A 15,372-nucleotide genomic window follows, 5' to 3' on the forward strand; every position below is an offset into this window, starting at 1 on the left:
ATCTGCTCGACGACCCTTCTTGAAGACTGGGGCTACCTGTGCTCTTTTCCAATCATTTGGAACCCTGCGTTCCTCTAGAGACTTGCGGTACACGGCTGTTAGAAGGGGGGCAAGTTCTTTCGCGTACTCTGTGTAGAGTCGAATTGGTATCCCGTCAGGTCCAGTGGACTTTCCTCTGAGTGATTTCAGTTGCTTTTCTATTCCTTGGACACTTATTTCGATGTCAGCCATTTTTTCGTTTGTGCGAGGATTTAGAGAAGGAACTGCAGTGCTGTGAAACTGCAGCTGTGAAACAGCTTTGGAAAAAGGTGTTTAGTATTTTAGCTTTATGCATGTCATCCTCTGTTTCAATGCCATCATCATCCTGGAGTGTCGTCTGGATATGCTGTTTCGAGCCACTTACTGATTTAACGTAAGACCAGAACTTCCTAGGATTTTCTGTCAAGTCGGTACATAGAATTTTACTTTCGAATTCACTGAACGCTTCACGCATAGCCCTCCTTACGCTAACTTTGACATCGTTTAGCTTCTGTTTGTCTGAGAGGTTTTGGCTGCGTTTAAACTTGGAGTGAAGCTCTCTTTGCTTTCGCAGTAGTTTCCGAACTTTGTTGTTGTACCACGGTGGGTTTTTCCTGTCCCTCACAGTTTTACTCGGCACGTACCTGTCTAAAACGCATTTTACAATTGCCTTGAACTTTTTCCATAAACACTCAACATTGTCAGTGTCGGAACATAAATTTTCGTTTTGATCTGTTAGGTAGCCTGAAATCTGCCTTCTATTACTCTTGCTAAACAGATAAACCTTCCTCCCTTTTTTTGTATTCCTATTAACTTCCATATTCAGGGATGCTGAAACGGCCATATGATCACTGATTCCCTGTTCTGCACTCACAGAGTCGAAAAGTTCGGGTCTGTTTGTTATCAGTAGGTCCAAGATGTTATCTCCACGAGTCGGTTCTCTGTTTAATTGCTCGAGGTAATTTTCGGATAGTCCACTCAGTATAACGTCACTCGATGCTCTGTCCCTACCACCCGTCCTAAACATCTGAGTGTCCCAGTCTATATCTGGTAAATTGAAATCTCCACCTAAGACTATAACATGCTGAGAAAATTTATGTGAAATGTATTCCAAATTTTCTCTCAGTTGTTCTGCCACTAATGCTGCTGAGTCGGGAGGTCGGTAAAAGGAGCCAATCATGAACCTAGCCCGGTTGTCGAGTGTAACCTCCACCCATAATAATTCACAGGAACTATCCACTTCCACTTCACTACAGGATAAACTACTACTAACAGCAACAAACACCCCACCACCGGTTGCATGCAATCTATCCTTTCTAAACACTGTCTGTACCTTTGTAAAAATTTCGGCAGAATTTATCTCTGGCTTCAGCCAGCTTTCTGTACCTATAACGATTTCAGCTTCGGTGCTTTCTATCAGCGCTTGAAGTTCCGGTACTTTACCAACGCAGCTTCGACAGTTGACAATTACAATACCGATTGCTGCTTGGTCCCTGCATGTCCTGACTTTGCCCCGCACCCGTTGAGGCTGTTGACTGGGGCTTCTGTGGTCCCTTTCTGATTTTTATCTGCAAGTTATTATCTAACCAGCTCTTCCGGGTTTGAGTTGGCACTTCACTCAGCACCCCTCAGATTCAGGAGAATGGTATCCCACAGGGTTCTTTGCTAAGTGTTACACTCTTTGTGATGGCATCATTGTCTGCTTCCTACTCTCCTACCTTTCTCCAGCAGAAACGCAGAGTTGAACAGACCCCCCCCCCTTCCCCCCTTCATTTCATCCCACACCACGTTAAGCCCTTTCACTGAATGGTAATTGGCGCAGGATCTTAGCTCTTCACGAGGCACAGCCACAAGACCAGACTCCATTTAACAATCAGATGATTCAACACTTCGATGTTCCCCAGAGGCAACAGCTCCTTAGAGTCTTCAATTTCATCCGGCTCACGGGTGCTTTTCCGTCACAGTGGCAAGACAGTATAGTTATCCCCGTCCTTAAGGCCGGGAAAAACCCAATGTCTCTAGACAGCTACCGCCCCATTAGTCTGACAAATGTGCTTTGTAAACTGCTGAAATGGATGGTAAACTTCAGATTATGTTGGGTACTTGAATCTCGGGGCCTTTTGTATCAGTGTGGCTTCCAGGCAGGGCGATCTCCAACTGACCATTTACTCCAATTGGAATCAGCCATCCGAAAGGCTTTTAGCCTACTTACTGCCGGCACCCTGTTGCAGGTTTCTTTGACCTACATAAGGTGTATGACATGGCTTGGCACCATCATACTTTAGTACCTACCATGACTGGGGCTTCTGTGGTCCCTTTCTGATTTTTATCCGCAAGTTATTATCTAACCAGCTCTTCCGGGTTTGAGTTGGCACTTCACTCAGCACCCCTCAGATTCAGGAGAATGGTATCCCACAGGGTTCTTTGCTAAGTGTTACACTCTTCCTCATTGCCACAAATGGGCTTGTGACCTCTGTTGGGCCTCTGGTTACCCCGGCATTGTATGTTGACGGTTTTTGCGTCTGATGCAGCTCCCACTCTGTGGCGTCTGCTGAGTGCCAGCTCCAAGGCACCATCCGACAGCCCTCTGCATGGGCCACTGCCCATGACTTCCAGTTTTCCCCCTCCAAAATGTGGGGTATGTATTTTTGTTGTTGACCCACAGTACACCCTGATCCAGAACTTTATTTAGGCAACCAGCTGCTCGATGTTGTAGCACGGTCCCATTTCTTGGGCCTTATTTTTAGATAACAACTGACATGGCTGCCCCACATTCGCCACCTAAAGACCACATGCATGCAGAAGCTTAATGCCCTTCGCCTCCTGGCCCACACATCTTGGGGTGCAGACTGTTCCAATCTTCTCCATTTTTACTGTGCTCTGGTCTTGTCCAGACTTGATTATGATAGTCAGCTTTATGGCTCAGCAGCTCCTTCCACTTTGAAACTGTTTGTCCCTGTCAATCATTATCGGGTGCGTCTGGCTATTGGTGCCTTTTGCACTAGTCCTGTTGACAGTCTCCTCACAGAAGCAGGGATTCCCCCTCTGCACATCTGACAAAGCCAACTCCTTGTCTCTTACGCAGTCGCCATTCACCAATTCCCTGAGTATCCACTGTACCCTGTGCTCTTTGCCATTGAGGGTTGGCATGCATCTCACTACCCTCTGCTGGGATCTCCATCTGCACTCCCGGGACTGTGCCCCGTGTCTCCCCCCCTGTGGGTCCGGGGGTTAGAATAGGCCCGATGTATTCCTGCCTGACGTACGAGGTGACTAAAAGGAGTTTCACACGTTTCGGCCTGTATGTGATGGTCCCCTGTAGGGTCTGACCTCCATTCTTCGAAATTTTACCTAACAGGAAGCCAATTGGGGAAGGGCGCCTTTCAAGGTGCAGTGTGTTCATTGTGAATTGAGATCTTTAGCCCACTTTCTCGTCGTTACATTGCAGTCCTGCCCATTCTCCATCTCTTGGGCGAGGCCACCTTCGTGGGTGCGTTTTCCACCATGCACTACGCAGTGCTGATTTCTGCGTCGACGATGACCATGGACTTGTTTGCACCTGATATCCAGCATGGTAGCCAATCTGTTGTGGTTGGGCTGCCATGTACCCTGTTGGTTGTAGCCCCCTGACCACACAGGGATCGCTCTGTTGATGCCTGTGCTGTTAACTCCCCATGTTTGCCAAGGGGTAGATGCCCGTCCCCCTGGGGCATCAGGACTCCCAGCAATGGCCATCCTGCCAGATGGCCCTTGCTGCGGCTGGGTGGCACCCGTGGGGAGGGCCCCTGGTCAGAGTGGTTGGCATCAGGGCGGATGACACGCAATGAAGTGTAGTCCATCATCTCTTGCTGGTGGTGAAACACCAGCAGTCTCTAAGCAAGAACGAGCTCAATTCAACGCACAGAAGTACAACCCCAAATCATTCCCCTCCCTGCCCACACCATGGGAGGAGGAACATCAGGTTAAGGACTGCAGCAGATCATATTCGCCCCGGTATCTTGTATGTTCGAGAGTTGATGGGGAATGTTTCATGACGATGAAGCCTCAGTTTTTTGTTGAGCATTTAGAGGACAATTTCGGGGAGGTGGAGGGCTTGTCCAAAATGAGATCTGCGTCAGTCTTGATCAAAACAGCTCAAACTGGGGGAATTTTCTGTAACCATCACTTAAATATGGTCCAGGGTATCATATTTCACAGAGACCTTCTTTTGCAGTCTGACGATGAGCTGTGCACCAATTTAGAATAGCGAGTTGTATGTTTCGTCCGGTGTGTCCACCAGGGTGTGAGGGATAATCAGGTTGCCACCGGTGCCTTCATCTTGGCCTTTGAGGGTGATACATGACCCGAGAAGGTCAAGGTGACGGTCTACCAGTGTGATGTAAAGCCCTACATCCCTCCCCCGATGCAGTGCCTTAAGTGCTGGGAGTCCGGCCACGTCTTCCCGCTGTACTTCAAGCGTCACATGCCGAGATTGCGGATGCACATCACATCCCAATACTCCATGTGCCCCACCTCCCATCTGTGTCAGCTGCGGAGAGCACCATTCGCCTTGCTCGCCTGACTGCAGACTCGCCAGAAAGAAAGGAAAATCATGGAGTACAATATCCTGGACAGACTGACCTACACCAAGGCTAAGAGACAATTTGATCGCCTGCATCCTGTGCATATGACATAGTCTTACGCTGCCACTACAACAATTTTGGCACCATCAGCTCCGCCAACCCATGTCACCCCTCAGAGCCGGAAGACTACACCTGCCTCATTGATGGTGGGGACATTTCCCTCCCTGTTGCTCCTGCACCACCTACTTCAGGAGCAACCCCCCCCCCCCCCCAAACCATTGGGGACGTCTGTCCCTACTTCTAAGCTGGAAAAGCATAAGTTGTCTTCAGCTTCTCTCTCTGGGAAGGTGTTCCTTGGGTCACTCCCTTCCCAGGTTTCTTGTAGTGGGAGAGACGACAGCCACTAGTGGCTGAAGAGCCCAAAAGCAGCTGGTCGTGTGGCTTCATGCTCATCCTGAGTCCCAGAGACTGAGCCAGTGAAGTCTTCCCAGCCAGGGAAACCAAAGGAGCAGTGAGAGAAATCCAAAAGAAAACCCCTAAGACCAAGGATATCGCGGTGGCACCCACACCACCGCTACCTACAAGCTCTGCGGCTGAGGATGGGGTTCAGATTTTGGCGTCTGCTGAGGACCTAGATCTCGCCAGACCCTCAGACACAATGGATATAGATTGCTCAGGCAATAAATCGGTGGCAACAGGTGACTCTGAGGCGTAAACTGCCTCATTGACTGTTCCGTGCCTTCCCAGTCTCACGACGTCATCCTCCAGTGGAATTGCGGCGGTTTTTTCCACTGCCTGGCTGAGCTACGGCAACTATTAAGCTTTACACCTGCTATCTGCATTGCCCTCCAGGAACCCTAGTTCACAGCAATGTAGACCCCTGCACGCCGCAGGTATGAGGGACATTACAGGAACCGTAGCGACTATAATAAAGTGTCAGATGGAGTTTGCGTTTATGTCCTAAACTCGGTCTGTAGTGAACATGTGCCCCTTCAAACCCCTCTTGAAGCTGTGGCTGTCAGAATAAGGACGATGCTGGAAATAACTGTCTGCAATGTATATCTTCCTCCAGATGGTGCAGTACCCCTGAATGTATTAGCTGCACTGATTGATCAACTCCCTAAACCTTTCCTACTTCTGGGAGATTTTAATGCCCATAACCCCTTCTGGGGTGGTACCATGCTTACTGGCCGAGGCAGAGATGCCGAAACTTTACTGACGCAATTCGACCTGTACCTCTTAAATACTGGTGCCGCCAGGCATTTCAGTGTGGCACATGGTAGTTACTCGGCCATTGATTTATCAATTTGCAGCCCAGGACTTCTCCCATCTATCCACTGGATAGCACATGACAACCTGTGTGCTAGTGACCACTGCCCCATCTTCCTGTCACGGCCCCAGCGTCAGGCACACGGACTCCTGCCTAAATAGGCTTTGAGCAAGGCGGACTGGGGAACTTTCACCTCTGCTGTCACCGCCGAATCTCCCCCACACGATAACATCAATGTGATGGTTGAGCAGGTGACTAGCACAATTGTTTCTGCGGCAGAAAACACGATCCCTCGCTCTGTAGAGTGCGCAAGGCATAAGGTAGATCCTTGGTGGCCACTGGGAGTCGTTGAAGCAATTAAGGAGCGTCGGCGAGCTCTACTGCGGCATAAGCGGCACCCTTCCCTGGAACACCTCATAGCTTTTAAACGGCTCCGTGCCCTTGTTCGCTACCTTATCAACCAATGGGAGAAGGAGTGTTGGGAGAGATATGTCTCCACCATTGGGTTCCTCACATTACCTTCCCAAGTCTGGGCAAAGATCAAATGTCTTTTCGGGTACCAGGCCCCAACAGCTGTCCCCGGTGTTAGCATAAATGGCGAGATATGTACCGACGCAAACGCGATTGCCGAGCACTTTGCTTGAGCCTCTGCGTCAGAGAATTACCCCCAGCCTTTTGCACTCACAGGGGCTGGAAGGGAACATCCTCTCATTCACTACACAGTGCAGTGAATCCTATAACGCCCCATTTACTGAGTGGGAGCTCCTCAGTGCCCTTGCACATTGCCCCGACACAGCTCCTGGGCCCTATCGCATCCACAGCCAGATGGTTAAACATCTCTAATCTGACTACAAGCGACATCTTCTCGTCATCTTCAACCGGATCTGGTGCGATGGTGTCTTTTCATTGCAATGGCAGGAGAGCACCATCATTCCGGTGCTCAAACCTGGTAAAAACCTGCTTGATGTGGATAGCTATTGGCCAATCAGCCTCACCAACGTTCTTTGTAAGCTGCTGGAACGTATGGTATGTCGACGGTTGGGTTGGGTCCTGAAGTCACGTTGCTTGCTGGCTCCATGTCAGGGTGGATTCTGCCAGGGGCTTGTCCAATCCCAAGTTGACTCTGGGCGTGTGGTTTATGGTTCGGCAGCGTGCCTTCAGCATTGCATTTACTTGATCCTGTGCACCACTGTGGGGTTCGATTAGCGATAGGAGCTTTTAGGATGAGTCCGGTGACTAGCATACTGGTGGAGGCTGGTGTCCCTCCACTGCAGATCAGATGTGCGCAACTGCTCGCCAGTTACACAGCACACATTCATAGTTCCCCTGAGCATCTGAATTACCATCTCCTTTTCCCGACTGCACATCTCCCCCATCGGCGCCCAGATCAGGGCTAATGATTGCGGTTCGTGTGCGGACCCTTCTCTCCGATCTGGAGTCCTTCCCTTTATCACCTCTACTTGCGGTCCGTTTACGTGCACCTCCATAGTGTACGCCTCGGCTGCAGCTTCATCTGGACCTTTTACATGGCCCTAAGGACTCCGTTAACCCTGTCACTCTCTGCTGTTACTTCCTCTCGATTCTTGACGTGTTCTGGGGCTCTGAAGTGATTTACAGTGACGGCTCAATGGCTGATGGTCACGTAGGCTTCGCATATGCAGCACTCCTTGCTAGTTGGCTACAGTGTTTTCACTGCAGAGCTGGCGGCTATATCTCGTGCTCTCGAGTACGTCTGCTCTTGCCCTGGCGAGTCATTTCTCCTGTGTACTGACTCATTGAGCAGCCTACAAGCTATCGACCAGTGCTACCCTCGCCACCCTCTGGTAGCGTCCATTCAGGAGTCCATCTGTGCCCTGGAACAGTCCAGCAATTCCGTGGTGTTTGTGTGGACCCCAGGACATATCTGAATGCCCGGCAACGAACTTGCCGACAGACTGGCCAAACAGGCGACGTGGAAACTGCTTCTGGAGATAGGCGTCTCCGAAGCTGACCAGCATTCTTTCTTACACCGCAGGGTTTTCTGGCTTTGGGAGATGGAATGGCATAACAGCACACACAACAAACTGCGTGTCATTAAGGAGACTTTGACTGTGTAGAAGTCTTCCATGCAGGCCTCCTGCAGGGATTCAGTTGTCCTCTGCCGGCTCCGCATTGGCCATACATCTACATCTACATCCACATCCACATCCATACTCCGCAAGCCACCTGACGGTGTGTGGCGGAGGGTACCCTGAGTACATCGGTTCTCCCTTCTATTCCAGTCTCGTATCGTTCGTGGAAAGAAGGATTGTTGGTATGCTTCTGTGTGGGCTCTAATCTCTCTGATTTTATCCTCATGGTCTCTTCGCGAGATATACGTAGGAGGGAGCAATATACTGCTTGACTCTTCGGTGAAGGTATGTTCTCGAAACTTTAACAAAAGACCATACCGAGCTACTGAGTGTCTCACCCGCAGAGTCTTCCACTGGAGTGTATCCATCATCTCCGTAATGCTTTCGCGATTACTAAATGATCCTGTAACGAAGCGCGCTGCTCTCCGTTGGATCTTCTCTATCTCTTCTATCAACCCTATCTGGTACGGATCCCACACTGCTGAGCAGTATTCAAGCAGTGAGCGAACAAGCGTACTGTAACCTACTTCCTTTGTTTTCGGATTGCATTTCCTTAGGATTCTTCCAACTTTATATGATCATTACATTTTAAATCACTCCTAATGCGTACTCCCAGATAATTTATGGAATTAACTGCTTCCAGTTGCTGACCTGCTATTTTGTAGCTAAATGATAAGGGATCTATCTTTCTATGTATTCGCAGCACATTACACTTGTCTACATTGAGATTCAATTGCCATTCCCTGCACCATGCGTCAATTTGCTGCAGATCCTCCTGCATTTCAGTACAATTTTCCATTGTTACAACTTCTCGATACACCACAGCATCATCTGCAAAAAGCCTCAGTGAACTTCCGATGTCATCCACAAGGTCATTCATGTACACTCCTGGAAATGGAAAACAGAACACATTGACACCGGTGTGTCAGACCCACCATACTTGCTCCGGACACTGCGAGAGGGCTGTACAAGCATTGATCACACGCACGGCACAGCGGACACACCAGGAACCGCGGTGTTGGCCGTCGAATGGCGCTAGCTGCGCAGCATTTGTGCACCGCCGCCTTCAGTGTCAGCCAGTTTGCCGTGGCATACGGAGCTCCATCGCAGTCTTTAACACTGGTAGCATGCCGCGACAGCGTGGACGTGAACCGTATGTGCAGTTGACGGACTTGGAGCGAGGGCGTATAGTGGGCATGCGGGAGGCCGGGTGGATGTACCGCCGAATTGCTCAACACGTGGGGCGTGAGGTCTCCACAGTACATCGATGTTGTCGCCAGTGGTCGGCGGAAGGTGCACGTGCCCGTCGACCTGGGACCGGACCGCAGCGACGCACGGATGCACGCCAAGACCGTAGGATCCTACGCAGTGCCGTAGGGGACCGCACCGCCACTTCCCAGCAAATTAGGGACACTGTTGCTCCTGGGGTATCGGCGAGGACCATTCGCAACCGTCTCCATGAAGCTGGGCTACGGTTCCGCACACCGTTAGGCCGTCTTCCGCTCACGCCCCAACATCGTGCAGCCCGCCTCCAGTGGTGTCGCGACAGGCGTGAATGGAGGGACGAATGGAGACGTGCCGTCTTCAGCGATGAGAGTCGTTTCTGCCTTGGTGCCAATGATGGTCGTATGCGTGTTTGGCGCCGTGCAGGTGAGCGCCACAATCAGGACTGCATACGACCGAGGCACACAGGGCCAACACCCGGCATCATGGTGTGGGGAGCGATCTCCTACACTGGCCGTACACCACTGGTGATCGTCGAGGGGACACTGAATAGTGCACGGTACATCCAAACCGTCATCGAACCCATCGTTCTACCATTCCTAGACCGGCAAGGGAACTTGCTGTTCCAACAGGACAATGCACGTCCGCATGTATCCCGTGCCACCCAACGTGCTCTAGAAGGTGTAAGTCAACTACCCTGGCCAGCGAGATCTCCGGATCTGTCCCCCATTGAGCATGTTTGGGACTGGATGAAGCGTCGTCTCACGCGGTCTGCACGTCCAGCACGAACGCTGGTCCAACTGAGGCGCCAGGTGGAAATGGCATGGCAAGCCGTTCCACAGGACTACATCGAGCATCTCTACGATCGTCTCCATGGGAGAATAGCAGCCTGCATTGCTGCGAAAGGTGGATATACACTGTACTAGTGCCGACATTGTGCATGCTCTGTTGCCTGTGTCTATGTGCCTGTGGTTCTGTCAGTGTGATCATGTGATGTATCTGACCCCAGGAATGTGTCAATAAAGTTTCCCCTTCCTGGGACAATGAATTCACGGTGTTCTTATTTCCATTTCCAGGAGTGTATATTGTGAATAGCAACGGTCCTATGACACTACCCTGCGGCACACCTGAAATCACTCTTACTTCGGAAGACTTCTCTCCATTGAGAATGACATGCTGCGTTATGTTATCTAGGAACTCTTCAATCCAATCACACAATTGGTCTGATAGTCCATATGCTCTTACTTTGTTCATTAAACGACTGTGGGGGAACTGTATCGAACGCCTTGCGGAAGTCAAGAAACACGGCATCTACCTGTGAACCCGTGTCAATGGCCCTCCGAGTCTCGTGGACGAATAGCGCGAGCTGGGTTTCGCACGACCGTTTTTTTCGAAACCCATGCTGATTCCTACAGAGTAGATTTCTAGTCTCCAGAAAAGTCATTATACTCGAACCCAATACGTGCTCCAAAATTCTACAACTGATCGACGTCAGAGATATAGGTCTATAGTTCTGCACATCTGTTCGACGTCCCTTCTTGAAAACGGGGATGACCTGTGCCCTTTTCCAATCCTTTGGAACGCTACGCTCTTCTAGAGACCTACGGTACACCGCTGCAAGAAGGGGGGCAAGTTCCTTCGCGTACTCTGTGTAAAGTCGAACTGGTATCCCATCAGGTCCAGCGGCCTTTCCTCTTTTGAGCGATTTTAATTGTTTCTCTATCCATCTGTCGTCTATTTCGATATCTACCATTTTGTCATCTGTGCGACAATCTAGAGAAGGAACTACAGTGCACTCTTCCTCTGTGAAACAGCTTTGGAAAAACACATTTAGTATTTCGGCCTTTAGTCTGTCATCCTCTGTTTCAGTACCATTTTGGTCACAGAGTGTCTGGACATTTTGTGACATTTTGTTTTGATCCACCTACCACTTTGACATAAGACCAAAATTTTTTAGGATTTTCTGCCAAGTCAGTACATAGAACTTTACTTTCGAAGTCATTGAACGCCTCTCGCATAGCCCTCCTCACACTACATTTCGCTTCGCGTAATTTTTGTTTGTCTGCAAGGCTTAGGCTTTGTTTATGTTTGCTGTGAAGTTCCCTTTGCTTCCGCAGCAGTTTTCCGTCACTTTTGCTTAACAGAAAAATCTTCCTACCTTTTTTAATATTTCTATTTACGGCTGAAATCATCGATGCCGTAACCGCTTTATGATCGCTGATTCCCTGTTCTGCGTTAACTATTTCAAATAGTTCGGGTCTGTTTGTCACCAGAAGGTCTAATATGTTATCGCCACGAGTCGGTTCTTTGTTTAACTGGTCTAGGTAGTTTTCAGATAAAGCACTTAAAAAAATTTCACTGGATTCTTTGTCCCTGCCACCCGTTATGAACGTTTGAGTCTCCCAGTCTATATCCGGCAAATTAAAATCTCCACCCAGAACTATAACATGGTGGGGAAATCTACTCGAAATATTTTCCAAATTACCCTTCAGGTGCTCAGCCACAACAGCTGCTGAGCCAGGGGGCCTATAGAGACATCCAATTACCATGTCTGAGCCTGCTTTAACCGTGACCTTCACCCAAATCATTTCACATTTCGGATCTCCATCAATTTCCTTCGATACTATTGCACTTCTTATCGCTATAAACGTGCCTCCCCTTCACTGTCCACCCTGTCTCTGCGGTATACATTCCAATCTGAGTTTAGGATTTCATTACTGTTTACATCTGGTTTCAGCCAACTTTCTGTCGCTAGTACTATATGGGCTAACACATGGTTACCTACTCTGTCGTGAGGACCCACCTCAGTGTCGCTGTGGCTCCCAAATGACAGTCGTCCACCTCTTGCTGGACTGCCCACTTTTAGCCACTCTGCGGCGGACTTTTAACTTTCCAAGCACCCTGCTTTCGGTGTTGGGCGGCAATGCCTCCACAGCAGCTTTAGTTTTAGGTTTTGTCCATGAGAGTGGGTTTTATACTTCTGTGTACGTTTTAGCGCATGTCCTTTGTCCCTCTGTATCCTCCACTGTAGTGCTTTTAGGGTGGAGGTTTTAATGTGTTGCAGAGTGGTTGGCTTTCCCTTTTTATTCTCATGAGTGGCCAGCCACTGTAATCTGCTTTCATGTTTTACTCCCTTCTGTTTCTAGTGCCTCTCTTGTTTTCTTGTCCTCTTTTGTTCCTTTTATTATTCGTTTGTTTCCCTTCATGCTTGCGGCTTATCCTCCCTTTTGTTTTGTGTTATGTGTTTCGTCCGTCTTACTCTCACCCTTGTGGCATTGTTTTATTATGAACAAGGTCTGATTACCCAGTAGTTTGGTCCATTCTCTCTCTTCAAACCAGCCAACCAACCAACCAACCCGGTGTCTTTTTTTTCCATATCCCGCCTTGGACGGCGCCTTGACCACTGATTAGGACCAATCTCTTTCAGGGTCCCAAGGTCCCTGTTGCTCCTATGGTTTACCGGCATCCTGTCTGTGACATCCTTGCAGAGTTCCGGGGTGCCACCATCTTTTACACTGATGGTTCTAAGACTACTGATACGATGGAATACGCTTACACGTCTCCTACCGGCTTCTAGCACCATTTGTTGCCAGGATCATGTAGGGTATTTACAGCAGAGCTTCTAGCCATTCACAGGCCCCTCCTTTTTGTTTCTCAGGCCTCCCTCCATAGTGTTTTAATTTGTTATGATTCAATGAGCAGCTTGCAGGCTATCGATCGATGCTACTCTCGTCACCCCTTGGTCTCTGCCCTTGAGTGTGCCGCCTGTTCAGTCATCTTTCTCTGGTTCCCAAGCCATGTGGGAATCCCAGGGAATGAATTGGCTGACCGTTTGGCTAGAGAAACAGATACTTACCCCATTTCCTTTGATTCAAGCTGCAGATATGTGGATCTATGTCAAATCTCTTTTTGCCAAACAGTGGAATGCCATCTGGAGCGCTACTGGTCCTAGTAATAAACTTCGCACAATCAAGGAGTCTACTGCAACTTGGGGCACTTATTTCTGCCCCCCTCGGAAGGAGTCCACTGTTTTATGCCGCTTACGCGTTAACCATACCCGGCTCACCCAATGTTTCCTCCTACGTAATGATCCATCCCCACAATGTTGTTGTGGTGCCAGACAGACGATATCGCACATATTGGTGGAATGTCCCCCTTCTTTCGACCCTTCATGCTAAGTATGGTCTTCCTGCTTTCTTAAATTTAATATTAGCAGACAATCCACAGATGACTGACCTGGTCCTCGGTTTCCTCTGTGAAAGTGGTTTTTATTTCCAGGTTCTCCTTTAGTCTTGGAGCAGGGGTGGGTTGGTTGTGGTTGGGACTCCTTTTGCAGTCTTCGCGGTCTGTGAGCCCATGACTACCCTCCTTTTTTCCAGTTTTTAGATTTGGTCTTACCTTTTATGCTTTTACTGTGTGTGTTTAATGTTCATTCTTTTATAGTTTGACTACTCTGACTGAATCTGTCCACTTTTAGCAGACCCTCATTCTTCTGTAACCCACTTTATAATTGTGGGACTGATGACCTTATCATTTGGTCCCATACTCTCTCAGTTAATCAATCAATCAGTTAATTAATTATTCTTCTTATCTCTAAGCAAGCAGTGGAATTGTTGCTCTCACTTCAGCTAACATGAGTTCCCTAAATTTTTTCTAAGATTTCATTTAAGTTCTTTGAGCACCTGTAATACTTTGTATGGGCTGTACTGACATGCTAGGATTCCACTTGTGTACCTCTGAATTTGTTACATATGTGCAGACCATCCTACTTGATAAGGAATCCAAACTCTAGATTCAGTCACACTAGCATTTTGCATATTGTGTCTTTTACACTTAAACTCAACTTTTCCAGAGCTTTCCTGTCAGATTTTAAGTCTTCCATTTGTCGTTTCTACTTTTGATTTTGTTTTTACATCCTATTTTGTAAAGCTTTGCTGATTTCACTTGGATACATGAATAGTGACTCCCGCTGGTTCTATAACAGACATGTTTATCGGTCCTTCTGCAGATATAAAGTATTCTGCTGTACTAGTTTTACATTCCAATTTTTCACCTTCGGTTTGCGGGGTGTTGTCCCTCCCTGTTTGCAGTTTTTGTTCGTAGCTTATCAATTCTTCGTACTGTCCAATTATCCTCCATGGCTTGTAAATTCTTTTTGACAGGCTAGACTTACCCTTGTGGCAGAATCTTTAGGTTCCTGGATTCCTGTTTCAAAAGAAGCAGCATTCAGATTTGTTGACCTATACAGATTTGGGTTTCCAGTGATTTTCCTAAATGGCTTAATTCAAATGCTGGGTGTGGTTCTGGCTTTGTTTCTCAGAGCATGTGTTCTGACACTTATGAAGTCAGCTTCACTGGGACATTAAACCTTCATCTTCCTTCTTAAATTGCCAATAATTTTGACATGACATGTCTGTGGGTCAATCATGTTAGATACACAGATTACGTTAATGGGAAGTTGAGTCAAGGTTGTTATGTCGTAAGAGCTGTGAAACCGTTACTCCAGCAGCATTAAGTACGTTCAAAATCCGAAAGAAGATGATTAGAATAATAGTTGGAAGTGAAATAAGGGAGTCACATAAACTTGCCTTCACAGCATTTAAGACGATCAGTGATGTCCATGACCATAAAACCAAACTTGACTTTCATACAAATATCAGAGTGAATCAGAATGGTCTATTCCATATAGGTTTAGCTATTCAGGACACAGTCATTTGAACAATCCCTATAGTTGTATTGTATTTACTCTGTGAGGGAATACATGGAAATATGTTACAGTGCTACATATTTATTTATTTATTATGTGCTGTCTAAGTTTAATACATAAAATAAAGGCAACCACTCATCTACAGTTGAGTAATGTGTGGTTCATGGAAACACTCAACAGCTGCTGCTGCTGGTGGTGGTGGTAGTTTGTTTGTTTTGTTTGTTGGTTTGTTTGTTGGTGTGTGTGTGTGTGTGTGTGTGTGTGTGTGTGTGTGTGTGAGAGAGAGAGAGAGAGAGAGAGAGAGAGAGAGAGAGAGAGAGAGAGAGAGAGGTGGGGTGGGGGGGGGGGGGGGGGAGAGGTGTAGAGGTAGAGATAGAGGGTGCATATGCTAAAGAACTTGAAAGCTAGTTTAGTGCTGTATTCTGTTGAGTGGTTGCCTTTTTACATATTATTCCATTAAGGAATTTCCATTATTGTTAC

At 48.0% G+C, this 15,372-nt stretch overlaps 1 protein-coding gene across 2 annotated transcripts in view; it reads left to right on the plus strand.

The window, feature by feature from the left end:
- The window catches only part of LOC126260118 (39S ribosomal protein L41, mitochondrial), a 120,546-nt gene that overhangs the window by 90,998 nt on the left and 14,176 nt on the right, over positions 1-15,372 (plus strand). The gene's annotated exons all lie outside the window — the stretch shown is intronic.

The sequence above is a fragment of the Schistocerca nitens genome, chromosome 5 (assembly GCF_023898315.1).
Source record: "Schistocerca nitens isolate TAMUIC-IGC-003100 chromosome 5, iqSchNite1.1, whole genome shotgun sequence".
Classification (NCBI taxonomy): Eukaryota; Metazoa; Arthropoda; class Insecta; order Orthoptera; family Acrididae; genus Schistocerca; species Schistocerca nitens.